This window comes from Amphiura filiformis, chromosome 8, assembly GCF_039555335.1.
Source record: "Amphiura filiformis chromosome 8, Afil_fr2py, whole genome shotgun sequence".
Lineage (NCBI taxonomy): Eukaryota > Metazoa > Echinodermata > Ophiuroidea > Amphilepidida > Amphiuridae > Amphiura > Amphiura filiformis.
Genome location: NC_092635.1, coordinates 52,768,130 through 52,791,294, shown reverse-complemented (window position 1 = coordinate 52,791,294; position 23,165 = coordinate 52,768,130). Strand labels below are relative to the sequence as shown.

At 34.3% G+C, this 23,165-nt stretch overlaps 1 protein-coding gene across 1 annotated transcript in view; it reads left to right on the top strand.

Annotated features, from left to right (window-relative positions):
- Positions 1 to 23,165, top strand: part of LOC140159602 (uncharacterized) — a 108,712-nt gene that overhangs the window by 11,294 nt on the left and 74,253 nt on the right. The gene's annotated exons all lie outside the window — the stretch shown is intronic.

Genomic DNA, 23,165 nt, shown 5'->3' with positions numbered 1-23,165 from the left:
AATCATTAGCGCCAATCGGGTGGGGGGAAGTGGCTGAAGAGAACAATCAATGGGCCATTTGGGGGTTGACACCCATGATTAAACATGTTAAAGTATGTATTGATTTTTCCTTTTTTCACTAGATCTAGTTTCGTCAAGGTCACTCGTCCCATCGCATACTGTCTACAGAAAACCAGATCGTGAAATTGTACAAAGGAAACACGAAGTAGTAAAGTTCAACACAGAAGAACTCATGCCTTACAACATGCCTGTAAAGCGTTAGTATAGAATATTGTTACATAATATAAATTGTAAAGGGTTTAATAGTATACAAATATTAACTGTCTATGAGTGTGATGGTCGAAATATAATCACGAGGTGAAAGATGGATTGTTCCATTCCACGAGCCGGGAACGGCGAGTGGAATGGAACAATACATCTTTCACCGAGTGATTATATTTCGACCATTACACGAATTCAAGACAGTTAATATTTGTTTTATATCACTCATGCATAAATTCTATTACTAAAATACTATTTAAGGTAGGTATACATTTTTTCATCAACATAACACCATGTTTTGCCGTGAAATAGTCACATTTTGGGGTCCACCCCATTACTAAATTGGTGAGTCCAAGAGTCAGCGCACGGCTTTGCGCAGGCGCACTACGGCAGAGCACATGATGGTAAAGACTATCACACGGAGAGGGTGATAGTAAAAATGATAAACGGTAATCAACCAATGAACTGTCTAGAATTTATGCATGCGTGATATAATAATATATATTTAAAACAAATATATATTGTAAAATGTTCTTTTTTTTCCATGTAAATCCATAGAGAAATTCCAGATGCTCGACAGTTTCAAGGCGATTTTGGATGTTCCGAAAGTGAAAGAAAGACTGATCAATATCATCACTGAAGACATCCTTGATCACTTTGTGGATATCTCACGACTCGATAAGGATGAAATACGTCAACAGTTCATCAACCATGGCCAACATGCTGGAGCTGAATACTTTCTTGATAGACTCGCTCAATTGAGAACCTCTTGGCCGCAGCATCTAATGCAAGCTCTTCAGGCACAGAAGCACTATGACTATATGCAGTACTTGTATGAGGAATACCAAGATTATCTAAAACTGCAAGAGGACCAACCAGGGACGGAGGAAACAGGTACTTATTTTAATGGAAGTAACACGTTTCAGCAAAAATTTGTATTATTTATATACACGGGTTGTTTTTCTGTTGCTGTCCTGCTGTATACGTTAACTTCCGACTCAACATTGTACATGATGAGATGATGACGTTTATAATATTTATTTTTTACTATATTTATACTTTCTTTCAGTCCAACAACCGAAAGTTCCTCAGCAGCCTCAGAAGTCGACAAATGAAATAGCAAGTAGGTCAAAGCTCCAGCATTCCATTCCTCGGCTATATTTCCCAATCGTAAAAAGTGGCAAAACACTCTTACTAAAGCATCATATCCAGAATATGAATTGTGTTCGAAGCAGTCATGTTCTCTTTACACATTGGGTCAGATGTTCATTAGTTTCCTATTGTTGACTATTTCCAATATTTCAAAAAGCTTTAGTTGACTCAATTTCAGCCTTTTACACTTTTTTCAGCCATCAAGACACCTACTTTGTGAGTTAAAGGTTAAATTCAAAGACGTCGGATATCTCTAAGGCATACTAGTTCTATAAAATCAAAAGCAACTAATTCGTAACATTATACTGAAAATCAGTCACGCTAGAGGAACTTTGGCGATGACACGAAATTGCAATTATGTTAAATATCTTGGTTAAATGTTTGATCAAAATGGTTTTGATCCACAGTTGATCTTCAGCACATGCACATCTGGGAAAAGGTTGTTGATCTGAAGATGGTAATGCTTCGTGAGATTGCCTCTGAAGCAATCACCCGAACCTTGTCCACCCATATGCCAGACTTCCTCCAGATGTACAAACGTTGAATTCACTGCCAGGAAATCATCTGATGGAGAAACAAGGGCAGTTAGATGGATCATGGATCGACTGCAAAAGTCTAAAGATGGCAGATGGCCTGGAGCACTTTTAGACATCTTACAATGTAATGATGCGTTACTTGACGAGGTTCGAAGAGAGTTCTGGAAACTTCACGACGAAGGTAAATCAAATTCACCTCCTTTGGTTACAAGTAATCATAATGTAGTGTGCTGTTAATAACGTATATAAACGTTACGTTATAAAAGTATATATTAACCTTTTTATCTGTTAATTTTGCCAACAGGTTGTACTTGCGAGGAGGCATCTTCACAGCGTCCTTATGATGTGAACTAAAGACGGCGAATTACACTGTCCATGCGAGGAGGCATATTCACAGCGCTCTGATGGTGTAAACCAAAGACGGCGAATTACATTGGCTTATGCCTTCACAGTCATAACGCATTAACATCTCCAGCGGTGGACCGCACCAGGCTGACTGATTTTCCCTCAGTACAAGATAATAGCATTGGCTGCGGACGCATTAAAATGTTTATGGGGGTGGGGACGAGCATATTTTGTTCTGGTTTTACTGGAACATTTTCAATTTCATATTATTTTAGCCCAAAATAAAGGTGAAATTTGGTAATTGACGGGCCAGTGCCAGTTTTGGCCCAAGACACGGAGTTTTTTTTGGGCTAAAAAGGAATCTACAGTACCGGACAAATATTGCTTAAATTTTCTTCTTTTAGGATTTTAAGAGTGGAAGTTCCCCGTGGAAGAATTTATAAGTATAAGACGCAGGAAACAATGTTTTCTAAAACAAATATCTGGATTTACAGAAAACTGCTAAAAAACTTTAGTCGACCAATTAGATGTAAATTTTGACATTGACTATGGTAGTTTTATATACAGTAAGCCAAAAAATTAAGGTACCAGTTATGTTTACCCCCTGTATATCCTAAACAAAGACAGATATGTCATAATTGGAACCAGCAGCCAATAGCATGCAGCATCCTTTAGCTCGAATTTAAGATCTCATTCGTTGAAATTGTTCAAGAAATAAAGACACGACGATCCAAAACCCCAAGGAAGGTGCCAATTTAAAAGTTGCATTTTCTTCCATTGCATGCGCTATTGCTTTGTACACAAAGCGTTCGCAAACAAGGGAACTAGCGCCATGCTTTCATTGATTAGAACACAAAAGTGCAACTTTTGATTTCGTCTCTTCAGTAGGTTTTAGATCACCGTTTCTTCAATTCTCAACCAATTTAAATAAATAAGGTCTTGAATCAGAGCTAAAGAGTTCGGGTATTAGCTGCTTGTTTTAATTCTGACATATGTGTCTTTACTTAGGATATACAGGGGTGAACACAACTGGTACCTTAATTTTTTGGCTTACTGTATTTCACATATTTTTCAGAATTTTAATCGACCAATTAGCAGTAAACTTTGCCATTGAATATCGGCGTTTAATATATTTCATACTTTTCATGTTCGATAACAAAATGTCACATTAGGCATGATATCAGAATTACACCCATTTTCATGCTGGCAAGGATTTCATTTGGTCCTATTTTATTTTTAACATCTTGATATATCTGTAAAAATTAAAATTACAATAAATGTGTTTTTGAACCATGCATATTTTTAAAGATACCGGTATGGTTAAAATTTTTAGAGGGAAATAAGTGTTAATGGAATGAGGATTAGCAGAAGCCAACAGGAAATTATTAATTAAATAAAATGTGTACTTCTTTTCTTAAATACCGTACTACATAAGTAATATGAGTATCATATCTAAAAAACACTAGAAACGCAATTAAGATATTTCAAATTTTTTCAAGTTAAACGCATTTATTAACCTATTTCATAATTCCATGATTTTTGCTACACAGAAGTTAACATAACCGGCAAAGTTCTATTCATTTTTGCATTTTGTGGATCACCTCAGGCAAGACCAAGCAAACCCATGCGCACACCAATTCCTACACGCCCCAGTTCGCTGAAGAAGTGACGCAATAATCAGATTAACTACCATAGAATATAATTTTGGACTATATCGCCTTTCACTACGACGTTCACACGGTACCTGTCCAATGGATGAAAACGATTTTTCAATATATCGCGCTGCACTGGTACGTTCACGCGGTACCTCTGCATTGTTTAACCATATCATACTGATCACTCGCACCTGTAAGATTAGTATCTTTGAAAAGAGCGGTATTGTATTCAATTTATGATTGCAGACATAGACGACAGTGAAAGCTGCTGATATAGTCAAAATTGTATTCATCGATTGCTATGGTAGTTTATCCGATTTATTACGTCACTTCTACAACGAGTAGGGAGCGTTTTGTTGGTGTTTCAAATGAGCCCTATTCGCAGTGCAATTTGCATCCCAAAACTCGTCAGTTGCGATACAACTGTCCAACTGTGGTGCAAAAGTGCGATACCACATTTCACTGACTTCGTGTGTTTGACAGATACTTCAAACTGACCTGATTGAAAATAATTTAAAAGAATGAAAAGAGTCGATAATTTTCAGTATCAGTGTCAAGCCCTGCCTACTTTCTTATTTTACAGGAAATGATGAACAAGACTTTACTTGGCCCGTTATCGCTTTTTTATATTATTTGTATTTAATGTTTTGCGTGACAGAACAAGTTACATGTATATAATATCAAATACAAAAGTGAGTAAAGAGACTGTACAAATAGAAAAAACAAAAACAAACAAACAAAAAAACAAAACAAAAAACGCTGAAATTCATTGTTACTGTACGTGTGTTAAATTCCATAGGCTTTATAATTAATTCAGCCTTGTTGAACGTAAGTGTCCTAATTGTAAATTTATTTTGATTGTTATGAGATTGCATTTTAAATTGAATACCTGAATACAAAACACACACAAGTCCATACTTTGGCCAAATTGAATTAAGCATGGGAAATTGTTGCTTATACATAGGCCTATCATATGTATAAAAAAACAAAAACAAAAACAAATCCACCCGTCTATTTAGCATGTGAAATCCAAAAACCACCCACGTCCAGGACTTGGGTGATTTTTGTACACATATTATAGTGCCCTCGCAAGCAGGACAAGATAGCTGATACTAAATTGAGGTGATAGCAACAGTGATGACGGAATAAGTGGTAAAAAATGCAGAAATGAAGCTGAATGAGCACAGAACAAGAAAAAACTGAGAGCAAAAGGTAAAGAATACACTGACTATGTGATTAAAAAACAACCCAAGTCCAGCATACAAAACGACCCCCACGAAGCCCCCGAAATGATAATCGTCACACAACCCACTCATTTGCATGTAAAACTTGTCCTATTTACCAGGTAAATCTAACTGAAGGAATTAAAATGATGCACAGTTTTTCTTAGTTTTCTCCACGGACTTGGGTGGGGTTTGTATTCATGTATTCAATTGCTCTACATCAGATGATATTGCACTACAACTTTCGAATGAGGTGCAAAAGTGCACCTCTAGTTAAACAACTAATTCATACACTGTGTGTAGTATTAACTACAAATACAGATACGGATGATCAATAAGTGAGCAATTAGTGGTTTTTACTCACTTTTGGTTAGATGCAGTGGACAGATTATAGATGTATTGAAAGCTGTGGATGGTCACTTCATCAACAGATCAACACTGCTATCAGCAGTAGATAATAACACTGATATCAGCAGTGGACAGTTACTTCATCAATATTAATGATATCAGTAGTAGATATTAGAACTAATTTACTTCATCAATTCTAATATCAGTGGTAGCAGTGGCACACAAGGAAGCATTCAAGGAAGGGGTGCAAAGCGTGAGAAAATTCGCAATTTTAAGTCAATTTCTTGCTGAAATGTTAAAATGCTTACCTTGATACAATACTTGGCCATTGTTACCCTTCATCATCAATGCAGCACTAGATCAGCAGTGGTCAGCAACTGGGTACTTCATCAGCAGTAGACAGTTTAGATGTTTTCATCAACATGGATATTAGCAGTAATTGGCCACTATTTCTGGTTGAACACTGCATTCAGTAGTAGACTTTAGACAGCTATTAATCAATACTGGCATCAGCGGTAGACAGGTACTTTATCAACCAATATCAGCAGTAGATTACTTCATCAATAGAGCAGAGTATAGGCAGTTACTTCAGCAACACTGGTATCAGCGGTATAGACAGTTACTTTAGCAACACTGGTTTTAGCAGAAGATAGTTATTCATCAACACTAGTATCAGAAGACGGCCATTACTTCAGCAATACTGGTATTAGCAGCAGCTAGTTACATCAACATTGATATTTAGACAGTTTAGCTCGTCAACAGTACTATTAGCAGTAGAGTTACTTCATAAGATGTAGCAATAGACAGTCACTTTATCAACACAGGTATCAGCAGTGTAGAGAGTTGCTTCATCAACATCGTTTATATCAGCAGTATATACCCAGCAAACACAAAACGTTTTCGACATCATTCGCAAAAGGTTATAAAAGGTTGTCAGAAAATGTTTAAATGACGGGTTATATAAAGGATATATTAAGAGTATAAAACGTTTTCATAACCTTAAAAAATATTTTTGATAATCTACTGCTCAGCAAACAAAAATGTTTTACAGAAAACGTTTAAATGTCGGGTTATATAAAGGGTATAAAAACGTTTTAATAACATTCCAAAAACATTCTTGAAAACTTGATACAAAACATTCTAAACAGAATGTTAATTTGGGGTTGAAAAAATATTTTGCGAAAAATGTTTGCCCAAAATATTTTCAATAACGTTTTAAAAACGCTTTCAAGACCTTTATATAACCCGACATTTAAATGTTATTAAAAGGTTTTGAAAAAACATTTTAAGAACATTTCTGTGTTTGCTGGGTTCAAATATTTTAACATAATGTTATTTAAGTATTGACACAATATTTGGCAAAAATGTTTGCAAAAATAGTTTACAATATTTTTTTGAAAACATTTAAAAATATTGTTGTAGTGTGTTTGAATACAAAACGTTTTAAAACGTTATCATAACCTTTGTATAACCCGACATTTTAATGTTATTAAAACGTTTTTACCTAAACCAAAAGCCAAAATATAACTTATTTAAAACGTTTTTAAAACGTTTTTGTGTTTGCTGGGTAGCTAGTTATTTCATCACCAACACTTGTATCAGCAGTAGACAGTAATTACCTCATCAACACTAGTATCAGCAGTATACAATATACAGTAATTATTTCATCAACACTAGTATCAGCAGTAGACAGTCATTACTTCATCAACACTAGTATCAGCAGTAGACAGTAATTATTTCATCAACACTTGTATCATCAGTAGACAGTAATTATTTCATCAACACTTGTATCAGCAGTAGACAGTAATTATCTCATCAACACTAGTATCAGCAGTAGACAGTAATTACTTCATCCGTCAACAGTAGTATCAGCAGTAGACAGTAATTATTTCATCAACACTTGTATCAGCAGTAGACAGTCATTACTTCATCAACACTAGTATCAGCAGTAGACACTCATTACTTCATCAACACTAGTATCAGCAGTAGTCAGTCATCACTTTATCAAAACTAGTATCAGCAGTAGACAGTAATTATTTCATCAACACCGGTAGTGTTAGCAATAAACAGTCATTACTTCATCAAGACTCAGCAGTAGACAATCATTACTTCATCAACATTGGTAACAGCAGTAGACAGTTATTACTTCATCAACACTAGTATCAGCAATAGACAGTCATTATTTCATCAACACTAGTATCAGTAGTAGACAGTCATTACTTCATTAACACTAGTATCAGCAGTAGACAGTGTTTACTTCATCAACACTAGTATCAGCAGTAGACAGTCATTACTTCATCAACACTAGTATCGGCAGTAGTATGGTTCTTTGCCGAGACAAAGTCGGACAAACTCACTCAAGCAAAGTTTAAGGAACATTACTGCGACGAGTGGGCGAAAGCAAGAGGAAACGTCAATGGTTTCAGCAGGATGGGGTTACGCCGCACACAGCCAAGCAAGCTCTTCAATGGCTCAAAAAATGTTTCTATAGTAGAGTCGTTTCATTGAAAACTGACCGACCATGGCCACCGCATTCCCCAGACTTGAATCCTCCATGGGTTTTCTGAAAGACCGTGTGTATGCGACCAAAACAAGATCCATAAAGAAACTCAAGTTAAACATCACCAAGGAAATCAAGGAAATCAGCAGAGACACATGCAAAAGAGTCATTCAGAACTTCGCAGTCAGGATTCATGAATGTGGGAACTTACAAGGTGGTCACCTGGAGCATATTTTGTAATAACACAGTTTGAACAAGTTGGAGGTAGGCCTAATCACAATTTGGTATTGTTTGTTCTTTTGAATAATGTTTTCTGTGTTTGTGTTTTTAGTTTCATTGAACCAAAATGCAATGTGTGCCAACGTCGTTTACGGTTGTAAACAGCAGTTATTAAGAAATTTGACATCAAATTATGAAGCATTTTAATCGATTACGCATTGAAAACAAACAAACAATCAAACAAACATAGCAAAATTAAACAAAACAGATTTTAAAACGATTTTAAAACGATAACACGTTATATCGTGTTATCACGTCTCAAATGACGAGACTTATTTGCGTATATAAAAGTGGGTTTTACGGTACGTTAGATATCCGTTAATTTCATGCCAAAAGGTCATAGACATGTTTGGTATCATAACATTTTTGAAATATTTATCTACATACTGTGTAATTTTTGTAACAACACTATTAACCCAACGCAAGTTATGGCAAATTCACAATGTTAAGTTACTTTTGGGACACCCTGTATCAATGAAAAGTTCCATATTAACATTTTGGCGGAAACGACGGAAATCCAAACATGCTAAATTTTATCCAAAAAAAAAATTAATATTCTAATTTTATTACTTATGGGTAAGAATCATAATAGAACCTGCACTTTGAACACTTTAAAAGCAGAATTCGTACTTTTTCATATTCACGGGGGTAAATGACACTACCAGAAATCATTAAAAACATTAAGGGAGGTGTAATGAGCGTGAAGCTGGTTTGGATTCCAGAGGAGTGTGCCTGTAACAGACACAGCCACCAGAAAAGGACCAGCTCAGATCGCGTGCCAAATAATAATTTTTTTCTCAGCCTTGAAAAAATACGCAGACCTGGGTATCAAACCCGGGACCTCCGTGTTGTAAAACCTTGTGCGTTACCAACTGACAATTAGCTATGAGAAGTTTGATAGTAATCCTTGATATTGCTGAATAGAATAAATCAATACTAATAGGCCTATTTATCTAATGTACGATGCTATTCCAAATTAAAAGACGTTCCATAGGGGCCTGTAAACTAGGAATATAATGTGAAGTGACTATCAATCAATCAAGTTGTCAAGTTATCAACACTCAATCAATCAATCAATCAATCAATCAATCATAAACCGATGTATCATGGAATATTACTAATTACTAACTAATATACCAAATAAATAAATAAATAAATAAGTCAGTAAATACATAAATGGCATAGGCATAAAGAAATAAATAAATACATAATGCGAGAGTAAGCCTATTAATAGTTGCAAAATTCCAAACATTCTATTATAATTTTCTGCTATACACGCAAAGGACCTGTGCCTTTAATATGTCCGCGCCTATTCAATAATGAGTCTTTCACCATGCTCACACACCATGTTAAACTACTGTATCCCTGTAGTATTATCTACTGACCAGGTCCTAACAACTCAATGAAATGGATGCTATAACGTACCCAATCAAGTGAACATATCAAGGTCATATCTACACCACATTTCACCATACTGCATTTTAGAAACGCATGCTGTTAGAATAAGAAAAACTTTAATGCTAATTTATTGCACATTCTAAGGAAGCGTGGTTACCTTTTTAAAATAACCGAGTGAGAGGGTTTTCAAGAAAATATTTTTCTTGTCAAAACTGAAGCATCCTCTGTATAAAAGAAAATATGAATATTAACTGCACATCATATATAACGATTCGTGATACCCAATTGTGGCACATTTGATGTCGTTTAAGAGGCAGAGAATTTTATTTCAATTTTATATACGCCAAAATATTTTTTTAATCGAGCAAGAATAAGGATAGAAAAACGTTGAAAATTCTATGTGAATATTACATTAGATCCAACCAAAGATTACTGTTTCGTTTTTATAGTAATCTAATCTTTTATTTCCTGAAAAAACATTTGGGGTCTAATGTCGATTATTCACATACTTGATCAAAACATCGAACGTCTATACAAGAAAAATGGTAGGTTCCTCTATAGTATTTTACTGACCATGGAAATGTACTGAGACACGAGCACGTGTCAAAATCGATATAATGTATTGTCCATATAGACGCCCATTTATCATGTTTATTGTTGGATTTTTTTGTATATGCCTATAGAACACGCAGTTAACAACAATTGAGCGCTAATAATACACATTAATGTTTTTAGGCAAATAAAATTCCAAAATATGGTACGTTTTCTGCCTTTGCTTGTCACGTGGTAGGCCTATGTTGAAGTTGCGATTATATCTTCAAATAAGTTTCAAATGGATTCCAACAAGACAAGTGGCCGAGTGGTCTAAGGCGCTGGGTTCATAGTGTGTCCAAAGCAGTGCGCCGTGAGTTCGAACCCCGCCTCCGCCAAACTTTAATCGAAGTAAAATTAAAATTAAAATTTTACTTTAAAAAAATTTCATATTGGGGAAATGTGACTGGCAGAATTTATGTATGGCGTGAAGTGGTGTGGGTCATATCAGGGTGTTATGCAAAGAATGGTCAAAGGTCAACGTTTCCAAAGAAGTATAGTAATAGATGTTGACGCAAGCTTTCGTGCGGGAAACATAAACACATAGTCGCCAGTCGTGTGGTTTTTATGAGATTTGATACGGCGCTGAAGTCTAAAGCTATTCCAAAATCAGTTCCAGACCTGGTTTTCAGACGACAATGTGTGTGTTGTTACAAGGAATTCAAAGTAATTTTATCATCAAGTGACCCACATAGAGGAATACGACATCTATCGTGAGCCAATCTGCATTTTGTTGCCTGCAAAAGCCGACGATCAGGTAAAAATTCTAAAAGCAGCGTGACTAGATATTTGCGTTAATTTCATGATACGTGTAAAACGCATTGAAAACACCAAATTGCAGTCATAATATATAATATTAGTAAATCACCCAAGCGAATGTTAACGTAGGTATGTGGAAAAGAACTGCAATAACAATAACATGTCGCGTTTTTTAAATATCCCCCAAAATATCAAATTTTGGAAAAACGCCCCAAAATTTAAAACAAACACAAACCTTCCAAAATAAATATATTTTAGCACTTGGCGGTCCAGTCACTACGTGCCGCTGTGATTTGGGGTAACTCGTTGCTTCCCCTCTCCAGATACCTGTACTTCAAGTTCGCCCATACCCCATGCCTTAAATAATGGTAGAAAATATTCTTCATGTTTTCATCCTCAAACAAGTTTAAAAAAGTTATACATTTCACATTCACCAATATTGACGTTTGGCGCACTTTGACTTTACCCAGAACCACTGTGCAGCCGCGGTACAACAAAAATATGCAATGTGATTCGGGTCATGAGGTGCAGTCAACTATATATCTCCTGATATTTATGTTCAAAATACTAGGTAACCAACAAGGTAAACAACAAATCTATTTATATTTTTGAAGAAGTAATTTTTGCATACCTCATTTTTTCACTTCTATTATTATTAGAAACATCTTGCCTTTTTGCTATGCATTGAAACCCATGATTGCATGGAATTGTTATAGTGCCATTACAAAAATTAAACCCAACTTGGAAGTCTGTAAATTTGATTGAAAGCACGAAATTATGTGTCGAGGATTTTGGGCAATAGCTGCCCTATATATATCTTCACAATTTCTGCATTCTATATTGTATACATCTAACAATATCACACTTGCCAGCTATTACAGATAGAGCCTTCTGGTAACTGGTCCTAAACCCCCGATGTATGGTAGCACTAAAATTGTACTTCTACTGTGTTAGTTTTACAGTGTCCATTTCAATTACTTCGCACACATAGTACACCATTATTGTGTATTTCATTTGCATTCAAATTCTTCTGATTCCTATATCATTTACTAGTTGTGAATGGCAAGGGACCAAAAATCTATCATTGTTCAACTCAGTGAATCATCTTCTGGTGTCAAAATTATTTAGTGACATAGTTACAAACTTTGTAACTGAACGTTTTCCTTTATGTTGAGTTTTCCCCCAAACTGAGAACCAGTAGAAATACTGCATGCACTGAACTCTCCATTAACTTTTAATATTAAATAACCTTTTCACTAGATTCTCACTTGGAATGTATTGCAGTATGCATGCGGTGAAACTAAAAATACTACATCACCATACAAAGTCAGGATTTGAAGAGAATTGATGATTAGTAAAAATAAAAACGTAATCACTAGGACTAAAAACACAATCATACATTTCGTGGGATTGAAGGAGCTACAAATCATGTGCGAAGTTAATGGGACACTTACACAATTATTTAATGACCCTCCCGCTCCCCTTATTCAATGTTTGTATACCAAACGCTTCAATTTTTAATGTGCTACATGCTTGCTCCAACATTGGTTGGTGGGGGGGGCGGAATGGGGTTTGGAAATATGTTGGAATCTACACTACACAAATACAGACTTGACATTTAATATGGAATATTTCTTCGTGAAGTGCAAGACTAATCTAGAAGGGGTCTGCATAAACCGCACGAGCTAAATATTAATTGGGGGTGTGGTATAAAATAATTGTTTGATAGAAAATGTGCTTTCCGTGAGTTTACATTATGGTGCTCATAATGCAGTGCATTTGCCTAGGGGATACAATTTCGGACTTTATTAAACATTGTTTTGTTTATTATCAAATTTATTGGAGTTTGAGGTGATATTTACTAAACTTCGTCAGAAACTGGTATTCGTCAGAGCTGAAATGCACTTGCAATGTACATTTTTTGGAAAATGGGAGGAGCTTAAAATACGGTATGGCTTTTAAAAGTGGTTAGTATATAGAAAGTTTGAATGTCCCCCACTGGGGTCAAATGTTATAAACTTACGGGACAACAACAACTGTTCGGATTCCTGGTTGTCCAATGAACTCACGCTGTTTATTTGTGTACAGTCAGTTTATAACACTTGGCCCCAGTGGGCCATTCAAACTTTCTTAGTACGCACTAGGGTAAGCTCCTCCCACATTCAAAACTGGTACATTACACGTGCATTTCAGTTTTGATCAACACCTATTGGTATTTAGGTTCAGTACATATCACCTCAAACTTCAATAAATTTGACAATATCAGAAAAATGCTCAAAGTGTTTACCCCCAACGAAACTCAAATTCAGTCTTCTTAAATCCACCATTTTAGGCTAATTCACTACATTATGAGCACCATGATATGAACTCATGGAAAGCACATTTTCTGTCAAAAGTTATTTGACACCCGACATATCCCGACACACCCCAATCAATATTTATGCAGACCCCTTCTAGATTAGTCATGGCACTTCGTGAAGAAATACTCCATTAATGACAAGTCTGTAGCATATCATATGTGAATTTCACTTGGACGGTTTTATTTAACCCCCGGACACGAAATATGAACAATCGTCCAAATAAATTTTGCACTTGATTGTCTGAGAGAAGCCAAACACGGGGGTAGTTCATTGGTAGATCACCAGCGCGATCATCTTCGGAGTCTAATTTCACCCTTCTTAAGATGGTGTAGTTTTCTCTTGGAAGATGACAAAATCAGCTTGCACTTTAGCCTATGAATGATAGGGCTTAAGCCATACTGTTGCAACGGTCCACCCGGGTGATGTAAGGCAGCAGGCAGGACTAGTGTATAGCTATGAAAAGTGTCGTTGAAGAATAGTCGTTGGTAAAACATCAACGGTATCACCATCGAAGCCTATTTTCACAATATAGTGTGTACTGGGGTCTCTGGACTTGGGACCAGACTTTGGCGGGTTAACCGGTTTATGAGCTCAACCTTCCCCATTCCCCCAGTGCACATCGGTGGTGTTGCTATAAACTAAAGCCAAGAATTTTCTGCTTTACAAATGCTAAATTCCGCATTTCTCCGCTTTGTAATTTTAGCACATTTCTGACATAATATAAAATTTCACAAGAATCTTGTGACGATCATTGCGATTTGCAAAGTTGGGATGGGTGATTGGGTATCATGGCTGCAATGGGAGGTAGAACAGGCGTTGTACGGTAAATCTATGACGGATTTTACTTTATTTTGATGAATTTTGAAGACCCATTTCATTTAGTATTTTATTTATTTCTTTTCAAGTGTATTTTTCCTTTTTCTAGGTCATTTTGCTTATTTTTTAATTTTTTCTCAGAAATGCGTTTTCCGCTTTACCTCCGAATTCCGCGATTTTCGCGGAATTTCCGCAACGCGGAAAATTCTTGGCTTTACTATAAACTCTATGTCGGAATGCCTTAGCTTAGCTGGGTTTGTTCCTGATGTCTTTACTCATGATAGAAACAATAATGGCCATAATACAAGAGGTAACTCTTTCATTTGGCATCTGGCACTCGGCATCTGTTACAACAAAATTAAGCAAAACACTGGTTTATTGTCTCATTTAGTCTAAAATTCATCATATCATTATTTAAAGGATTTTGTGATCCTAGCATCCTCTTGTTATGACATTTTCAGCAGATATCAACGAAAAAAGCTTATTCCCAGAATTCAGTTGATTCCGGTCTAGCGTTTGCGAGTTATACATGTACATGTATTGTGTGTATTACACTGCTCCATAAGCCATTGTCGTAATTTCGTTCTGGTGTACCAGAACGTAATGCAAATTAGACGATATTTTTGCTGAACGAATTAATCTGCAAGAAGGTTTTTGTACATAAATATTATGTAGCTAGAAGATTACAGTGGTATAAAAATCTCAACTTTGTTTGAGAAAAGTGTGGGGGATGAGGCTGTGGATCACGAAATGCCCTTTTAAGTTACTATTAAGTACCTATATAACTTACCTGTAAATCATACTCTTAAAAGAGTATGATTTACAAGTAAGTTATATAGGTATACTTTTCGTTAAGTCTATATGTATGTGTGATGGGGTCAGGTAGAGCTAGGAGGGTTGACGATAGCCTTGGATGACCATCCAATAATTAGAAAGCACTCTTTCCTGGCCCTGACTTTGGATGACCAACCAATAATCAGAAAGTACTCTTTCATAGACTTGGAAGGTACTTGGAGAATGCTCTTTTCCAACTCAACAAAATGTATTCTTACCTGAATAACCAATCAATAATCAGAAAATACTGTTTCCTGGGCCTGGCTGACCAAACATTATTTAGAAAGTACTCTTTCCTGGCCTTGGATGACCAACCAATAATCAGAAAGGAATTTCTTCGTGACCTTGGATAACCAACCATAAGGGACGCACCATTAGATTCTCAGGGGGGGCATGGGAGTTTGGGTCAGGCAGAATTTTTTTTTTTTTTTCGCCGCCGAAGGCGGTGGATTTTTTTTTTTTTCGCCTCCGACAGCACCAATTTTTTTTTTTCAATTTTAATGTAAATTTTTATAAAAAATTGGGTGGGGGAAATTTTTTGGTGGACCGCGTAGCGGGAACACCCTACAATAGTGTATGTTACTAGCTTCCTAGCTTCCTAGCTTACTAGCTTACTTACTAGCTTACTAACTGACTAACCATTTGGTCTTAAATGGCCATATCTCTGAATGCCACAAAGCTATAACCCTCCGAGTGGTGTCAAATAAAAGAGAAAAAAATAAGAAATACAATAAAAAAACACCGGGGGTTCCACTCCAAATACTTTTTAAGTTATGTCCATTTTACTCCCTCCAGAAAAATTCAAGTGAGCACAATTCAGTGCTGCTGTATGGGTAACAGGTTAGGACATGTAGGGTCTATGTGGCAATTTGCCAAATTCATGTGGGTGAAATAAAGGTCCTATAACCCCTTATAGGATTGTACAATGTTGTGCAATGTGGATGCATTATGTTAACCCTTTAAATGAAGAAAGAAAGAGAGAGAGAGAGAGTATAGTCAGTTAAATAAGTAAAACATAAATAATTGAATTAATTAATTAATTTTTTTTTTTATTTCTTTTTTTCTTTTTCAGTGTACATTTTACAATCATAGTTTACTCAGATAAATACAGAAAGTTTGATTTCTATACACCAGGTATTTTTTAAATATTAAACAATACATAAACAGTACCAGCACACACACACTCTCACATACATATTTATATAGCATTTGATTTGTCTAGCTTTTACAATAAGAACAAAATGTTTAGTTGAAAAGTCCCTTCCAAACCTGCCATTTATTTTGATAAACTCGGTATTTTGAATCTTTTAAAAGAATGAATCTTTCCAATTTATGATAATATTCTATTTCCTTCTGAAGAGGGATAAAAGAAAGGGTTGAATTTTGGCATCTTTTTCTGTATATATAAAACTTAGTTAGAATGAGAATTAAATTGATAGCACTATTTAGTTTTCCTAAATCTGTCCCGAAAAGAATATGACTTCGGTTGAATGTGATAGGTATACCGAGTTTTTGTAAACACCAGGTTTCGAGCTGAGACCAAATGGGTTTAACCTTTTACAATCTGATAAAAGATGAATTATCGTTTCGGGTTCCTTGTTGCAAAAAGTACATATATTATCATTTCTTTTGCCAATTTTAAACATAAATGTATTTGTGGTAAGAATTCCATTTAAAATTCTGTACTGAAACCATCGTAATTTTGTATCCATTGTACATTTAAATGGCAACAAAGAGTATATCTTCCATTCATCATCTGAAAAGCTACTATTTAATTTTACTTCCCATTTTCGTTTTGCTCTTGGTATCTTTGAGGACATAAGTTGTTTACAGATTGATCTGCAACCTTTTTATCTTTTAAAATAAAACTTAAATGAAATGGGATAAACGGCTTAGGAATTGCAATAAATGTAGCGTTTTCCTGAAATAGATGCTTGAAATTACTCTTAATTGCGCAAATTACACTGTTGTATTCCAAAAAATTTAGCCGTAATCCATAATTTGTTTCAATTTCATGAAGAAAGAGAAAACGGTTTTGGTTAACATGGACAAGGTCAGAGACAAAATCAATACCTGCTGACCGCCATTTTTTATACTTTATTTCTTTACCACCAATCTTAAACCATTCGTTTTCCCATAAACATGATCTTAGCACATCATCAATTGTATTAGGATTGTGTTTTTTCTTTACCTTAGACCAAGATAAAAGAACTTCTTTCCAAAAAACATTTTGGGAATTTTGTGCTACTTTTAGTGTATAATTTGCGCCCTTTTCAAGATCATTAATATGTATACCAGTTGAAATAGAAAAAACATCAATCCTTTAGCATCAATACATCCATTTACAATTCGTCTAATCCATGTACATTTCAGTGCTTCAAAGAATAAATCTACTTTAACCAATCTTAATCCACCTTCAGAATAATCATTTGACAATTGATCTCTACTTATTTTATCTCTTGTACCTTTCCAAATAAAATTATAGATTTTCTTTTGTAAATCTTTTATAAAGTCTTTTGACGGGTTAGGAATTGAAAGAACAAGGTGGTTAAACTTTGGTATCAGTAGGGATTTGACTATAGTTATTCTTCCAAAAACTGTCAAGTTTCTTTTAGACCAATGATGCATTATCTTTGTCACCGACTCCATAACCTTATCATAGTTCAAATTAACCATTTCAACCAAATTGGTTGAAAATTGTACTCCCAATGCAGAGAATTTTCCGTCTTCAACCCACTTTAGATTTTTATTTGTAATGCCAGGGTTTGGTTTTCTACCTCTAAGTGACCCAATATATACAACATTTGTTTTATCCTCGTTTATTTTCAACCCTGACAAACGCTCAAACAAATCCAGTGTTTTTAACGTTTGTAGTAAACTTTCATTACTTCCATTTAAGATCACAGTCGAGTCATCAGCGTATTGGGTGATTTTACAATTAATATTTTCAACTGTAATACCACATATATCAGTATTTTTTCGTATGAGACAGCCCAACATTTCAGCACAAATTAGAAAGATATAAGGGACAAAGGGTCCCCTGTCTGCAACCTCTACCTAAATCGAATTGTTTTGAGGAATTTCCATTTACCAAAACTGAGGATTGACTTTTATTATAAAAAAGTTTGATCCATTTTGTAAAAGATGGACCGATATTTAGAAAATCTAATGTTTTAAAAATGAATTTATGAGAAACGGAATCAAACGCTTTTTCAAAATCTATAAGCAATAGCATACCTGGTTGGTCATGTAATTTTGTGTATAAAATTAAATCATAAAGTAATCTTATATTTTCTCCAATATACCTTCCTTTCATAAAACCTTTTTGATCATCATTTATTAGGCTTGGTAAAATCTGTTTCATTCTTTCAGCAATACACGATGAAGCTAGTTTATAGGTTATATTTAACAAAGTAATAGGACGCCAATTCTTTAGGAATTGTTTTGGTTTGTTTCCTTTAGGAAGGAGGGTAATAATCCCTAATCTCTGCGTAACTGATAATTCCCCTGATTCATATGAGTAGTTCAGAGAACGTAAGAGAAAACCTCCCAAGTCTTGAAAAAAACTTTCCAAAATTCAGTGGTAAACCCATCAGACCCAGGACTTTTATTGTTTGACATTTTCTTCAAGGCAGTTAAAAGTTCGTTATAAGTCAAATGCCCTTCGAGCTTTTTTAATTGATCTTGCGTTAATTGAGGTAAATCTGATCTTGAAAGATTTTGGTCGAATTCCTCCAAATATAAATTGTTGTCTTTACATTCATACAGTTTCGAGTAAAACTTAAAAGTTTCTTCCATTATTTGGTATTGATCTTTTATATCATCCCCGTTTGCATTTTGTAAATGAACGATTGCTTTATTTACACAGTTTCTTTTTTCCAAGTTCACAAAATATTTAGATGGTTTTTCTCCGTGTTCTATCCATCTTGCTTTGGATCGTAACATTACGCCTTCCATTTTTTCCTTCCTCATCTCCTCTAATTCGGACTTTTTAATTTCAACATTTTCTAAAACGTCTGTATTGTTTGAATCACCTAGCTCTTTTTAAAAGTTTCTATATCTCTTTCAAGTATTTTTTCTTTATTTTTATTTTTTTTGTTTTTTCTGATGCATATTTGATCGTTTCCCCCTTATCTCCATGAGCAATACTTCAAGAAACAGTTGTTCATTTATCGTAAACTCGAGCTCACTTGCAGGGATTTGATTTATATTATTTAAGTTATATGGTGATACTGCATATTGTTTCTTAACTTCACTAATTTTTTCTTAATCCTATCTATGTAATCAATATCTTTTAATAGCGTATTATTGAATTTCCAAAAACCTTTCCCACGTTTAATAGGAGACACGTCGAGCGAAAGACTAATAAGAGAGTGATCTGTTCGATATCCAGGGTCTATTTTAGATTTCACTAAATATGTTGTAAGCTCTTCCGATATCAGAAAAAATCTAATCTGGACTGTTTTAAAGGAGTTGGTTGACGCCAGGTATATCTGCGAGAGTTTGGGTTTTGAAGTCGCCACGGGTCTATCAATCCAAGTTCTTCTTTCATTTCTAAAACAGTTTTTCTCGCTTTTGGATTATTTATGCGAATATAATTCGAGGTATCTAATTTTGGATCTTGAACCAAATTCCAGTCACCACATAACACACAATGGGCATTATCAAATGTTTCTATTACCCTTTTAATGTCGTGATAAAAGTTTGGCTTGTCATCATTTGGACCATATATTGATATAAGTGTTATACGAACATTGTTAATAGATACATCTAAAGCTACCCAATTTCCTTCTTCATCATTTTGTGTTGTATGGACTTTAAAATCTAAATTGTTATTGAGAAAATGGCAACTCCTCTTGAATTTGAGGCAAAAGAGCTAAAAAAGCTTCACCTCCCCATTCAGCTTTTACCATTATTTCCATATTCTTATCAAAATGAACATCTTGCAAACATAATATTGAAACACTTTTGTTACGCAAATAATGTAAAACATCTCTTCTTTTTTGTTTAGCATTTAAACCCCGGCAATTCATTGATAGAATTTTAACATCATTAGCCATACTTAATCATTTTCAATGTCTATAATGGTATCATGGAACACGTTTCATGAGGTAATTGTACATAGAAAACTCTAGACATACATATAAATTATACTTTGATAAATATGGCCACTCACCCGCACACGCAAACAGAACCATGCAAAAAGAACATGTAAAAAAAACAAAGAAAATTGGAACAAAATCTTGGTAGATACCCAAAAAACAAACATAAAGAAACTAATAAAGTATCTACACACCGCACTCATCTCCGAGCCGACATGGAAACAGCATTTAAGAAAGGCAAACTTTTTTTGTCTGATTTTTTTCAGAATAGTAATTTGTAGCATGTTTTGTTTTTATCAATCAAGCTCCAAATATTACTCATTTTGTTCAAATTATTGTTTTTGTTCAAAATCATACATAATATAAAGTTGCATTTTTGGAATTTGTAAACAGTAGTATGTACATAGGTTTCCTATTTAAACCAAATTTACCAGCAAATGTTACCTTTCTGCAGTATCCATGTAAACTATAAATGCATTTAAACCACTAACGTGGTATAAAGCTATAGTATGAAACGGCCAATACATATAATAAAGTGGATAACATTCGAAACTAATTATATTACATAAGTATTTTCCTTTCACCAAAGGCATTCAGACAAGAATGGCCTATGATTTCACAGTTTATTTTGTTTACATAACAATCATAGATTGTTATAACATAAACAATACATAATTATCATAAAGTGGATCCATTGGAAGCTATGTGACATAAGTATTTTCCTTTCACCATTGGCATTCAAACAGAAAATGATTTCACATTTTATTTTGTTTACATATATAGATTGTTATAACATAAACAATACATATCACAAATTGGATAACATTGAAAACTATGTGACATAAGTATTTTCCTTTCACCATATTCAAACACAAAAAAAGGCCTATGATTTCACATTTTATTTTGTTTACATATTTTAGATTGTTATAACCTAAACAATACATAGAGTAGATAACATTGGAAACTATGTGACATTAGGTATTTTCCTTTCACCATAGGCTTTCGAACACAAAAGGCCTATGATTTCACATTTTGTTTTGTTTACATATTTATATATAGATTGTTATAACATAAACAATCCATATCATAAAGTGTGTGATGAGTATTTGCCTTTCACCATAGGTATTCAATCAAACACAAAAAAAGGCCTATGATTTCACATTTTATTTTGTTTATATATTTATATATAGATTGTTATAACATAAACAATCCATATCATAAAGTGTGTGATGAGTATTTGCCTTTCACCATAGGTATTCAATCAAACACAAAAAGGCCTATGATTTCACATTTTATTTTGTTTATATATTTATATATAGATTGTTGTAACATAAACAATCCATATCATAAAGTATGTGATGATTATTTTCCTTTCACCATAGGTATTCAATCAAACACAAAAAGCATATGATTTCACATTTCATTTTGTTTACATATTTATATATAGATTGTTATAACATAAACAATCCATATCATAAAGTATAAGATGAGTATTTGCCTTTCACCATAGGTATTCAATCAAACACAAAAAGGCCAATGATTTCACATTTCATTTTGTTTATATATTTATATATAGATTGTTATAACATAAACAATCCATATCATAAAGTATAAGATGAGTATTTGCCTTTCACCATAGGTATTCACTCAAACACAAAAAGGCCTATGATTTCACATTTTATTTTGTTTACATATTTATATATAGATTGTTATAACATAAACAATCCATATCATAAAGTGTGTGATGAGTATTTGCCTTTCACCATATATAGGTATTCAATCAAACACAAAAAGGCCTATGATTTCACATTTTATTTTGTTTACATATTTATATATAGATTGTTATAACATAAACAATCCATATCATAAAGTGTGTGATGAGTATTTGCCTTTCACCATAGGTATTCAATCAAACACAAAAAGGCCTATGATTTCACATTTTATTTTGTTTATATATTTATATATAGATTGTTGTAACATAAACAATCCATATCATAAAGTATGTGATGAGTATTTTCCTTTCACCATAGGTATTCAATCAAACACAAAAAGGCCTATGATTTCACATTTCATTTTGTTTACATATTTATATATAGATTGTTATAACATAAACAATCCATATCATAAAGTATAAGATGAGTATTTGCCTTTCACCATAGGTATTCAATCAAACACAAAAAGGCCTATGATTTTACATTTTATTTTGTTTTGTTTATATATTTATATATAGATTGTTGTAACATAAACAATCCATATCATAAAGTGTGTGATGAGTATTTGCTTTTCACCATAGGCATCCAAACACAAAAAGGCATATGATTTCACATTTTATTTTGTTTACATATTTATATATAGATTGTTTTAACCTAAACAATACATAGAGTAGATAACATTGGAAAGTATTTTCCTTTCACCATAGGCTTTCAAAACACAGAATTAATTAATTAATGCCATCCGAGGTCAAAGGTCATCAGGCAGAGGTCAACCGAGGTCAAAGGTCATATGGGGTCAACAGGATAGGCTTAATTCGGTCCACCAGTTTGCGGTGCAGTAACCGCTCTTGTTTTTTTACTTATCAGTGAGGCAAAAATTTCTTTTTTCGTCTCACTAGTGGGCAAAGTTGTTTTTTTTATCTCACTAGTGGGCGAAGTTTTTTTTTCAAAAAACTCCCATGCCCCCCTGGAAATCTAATGGTGCGCCCGTAATCAGAAAGTACTCTTTCCTGGCCTTGGATACCAACCAATAATCAGAAAGTACTCTTTCCTGGCCTTGGATACCAACCAATAATCAGAAAGTACTCTTTCCTGGCCTTGGATACCAACCAATAATCAGAAAGTACTCTTTCCTGGCCTTGGATAACCAACCAATAATTAGAAAGTACTCTTTCCTGGCCTTGGATACCAACCAATAATCAGAAAGTACTCTTTCCTGGCCTTGGATAACCAACCAATAATCAGAAAGTACTCTTTCCTGGCCATGGATACCAACCAATAATCAGAAAGTACT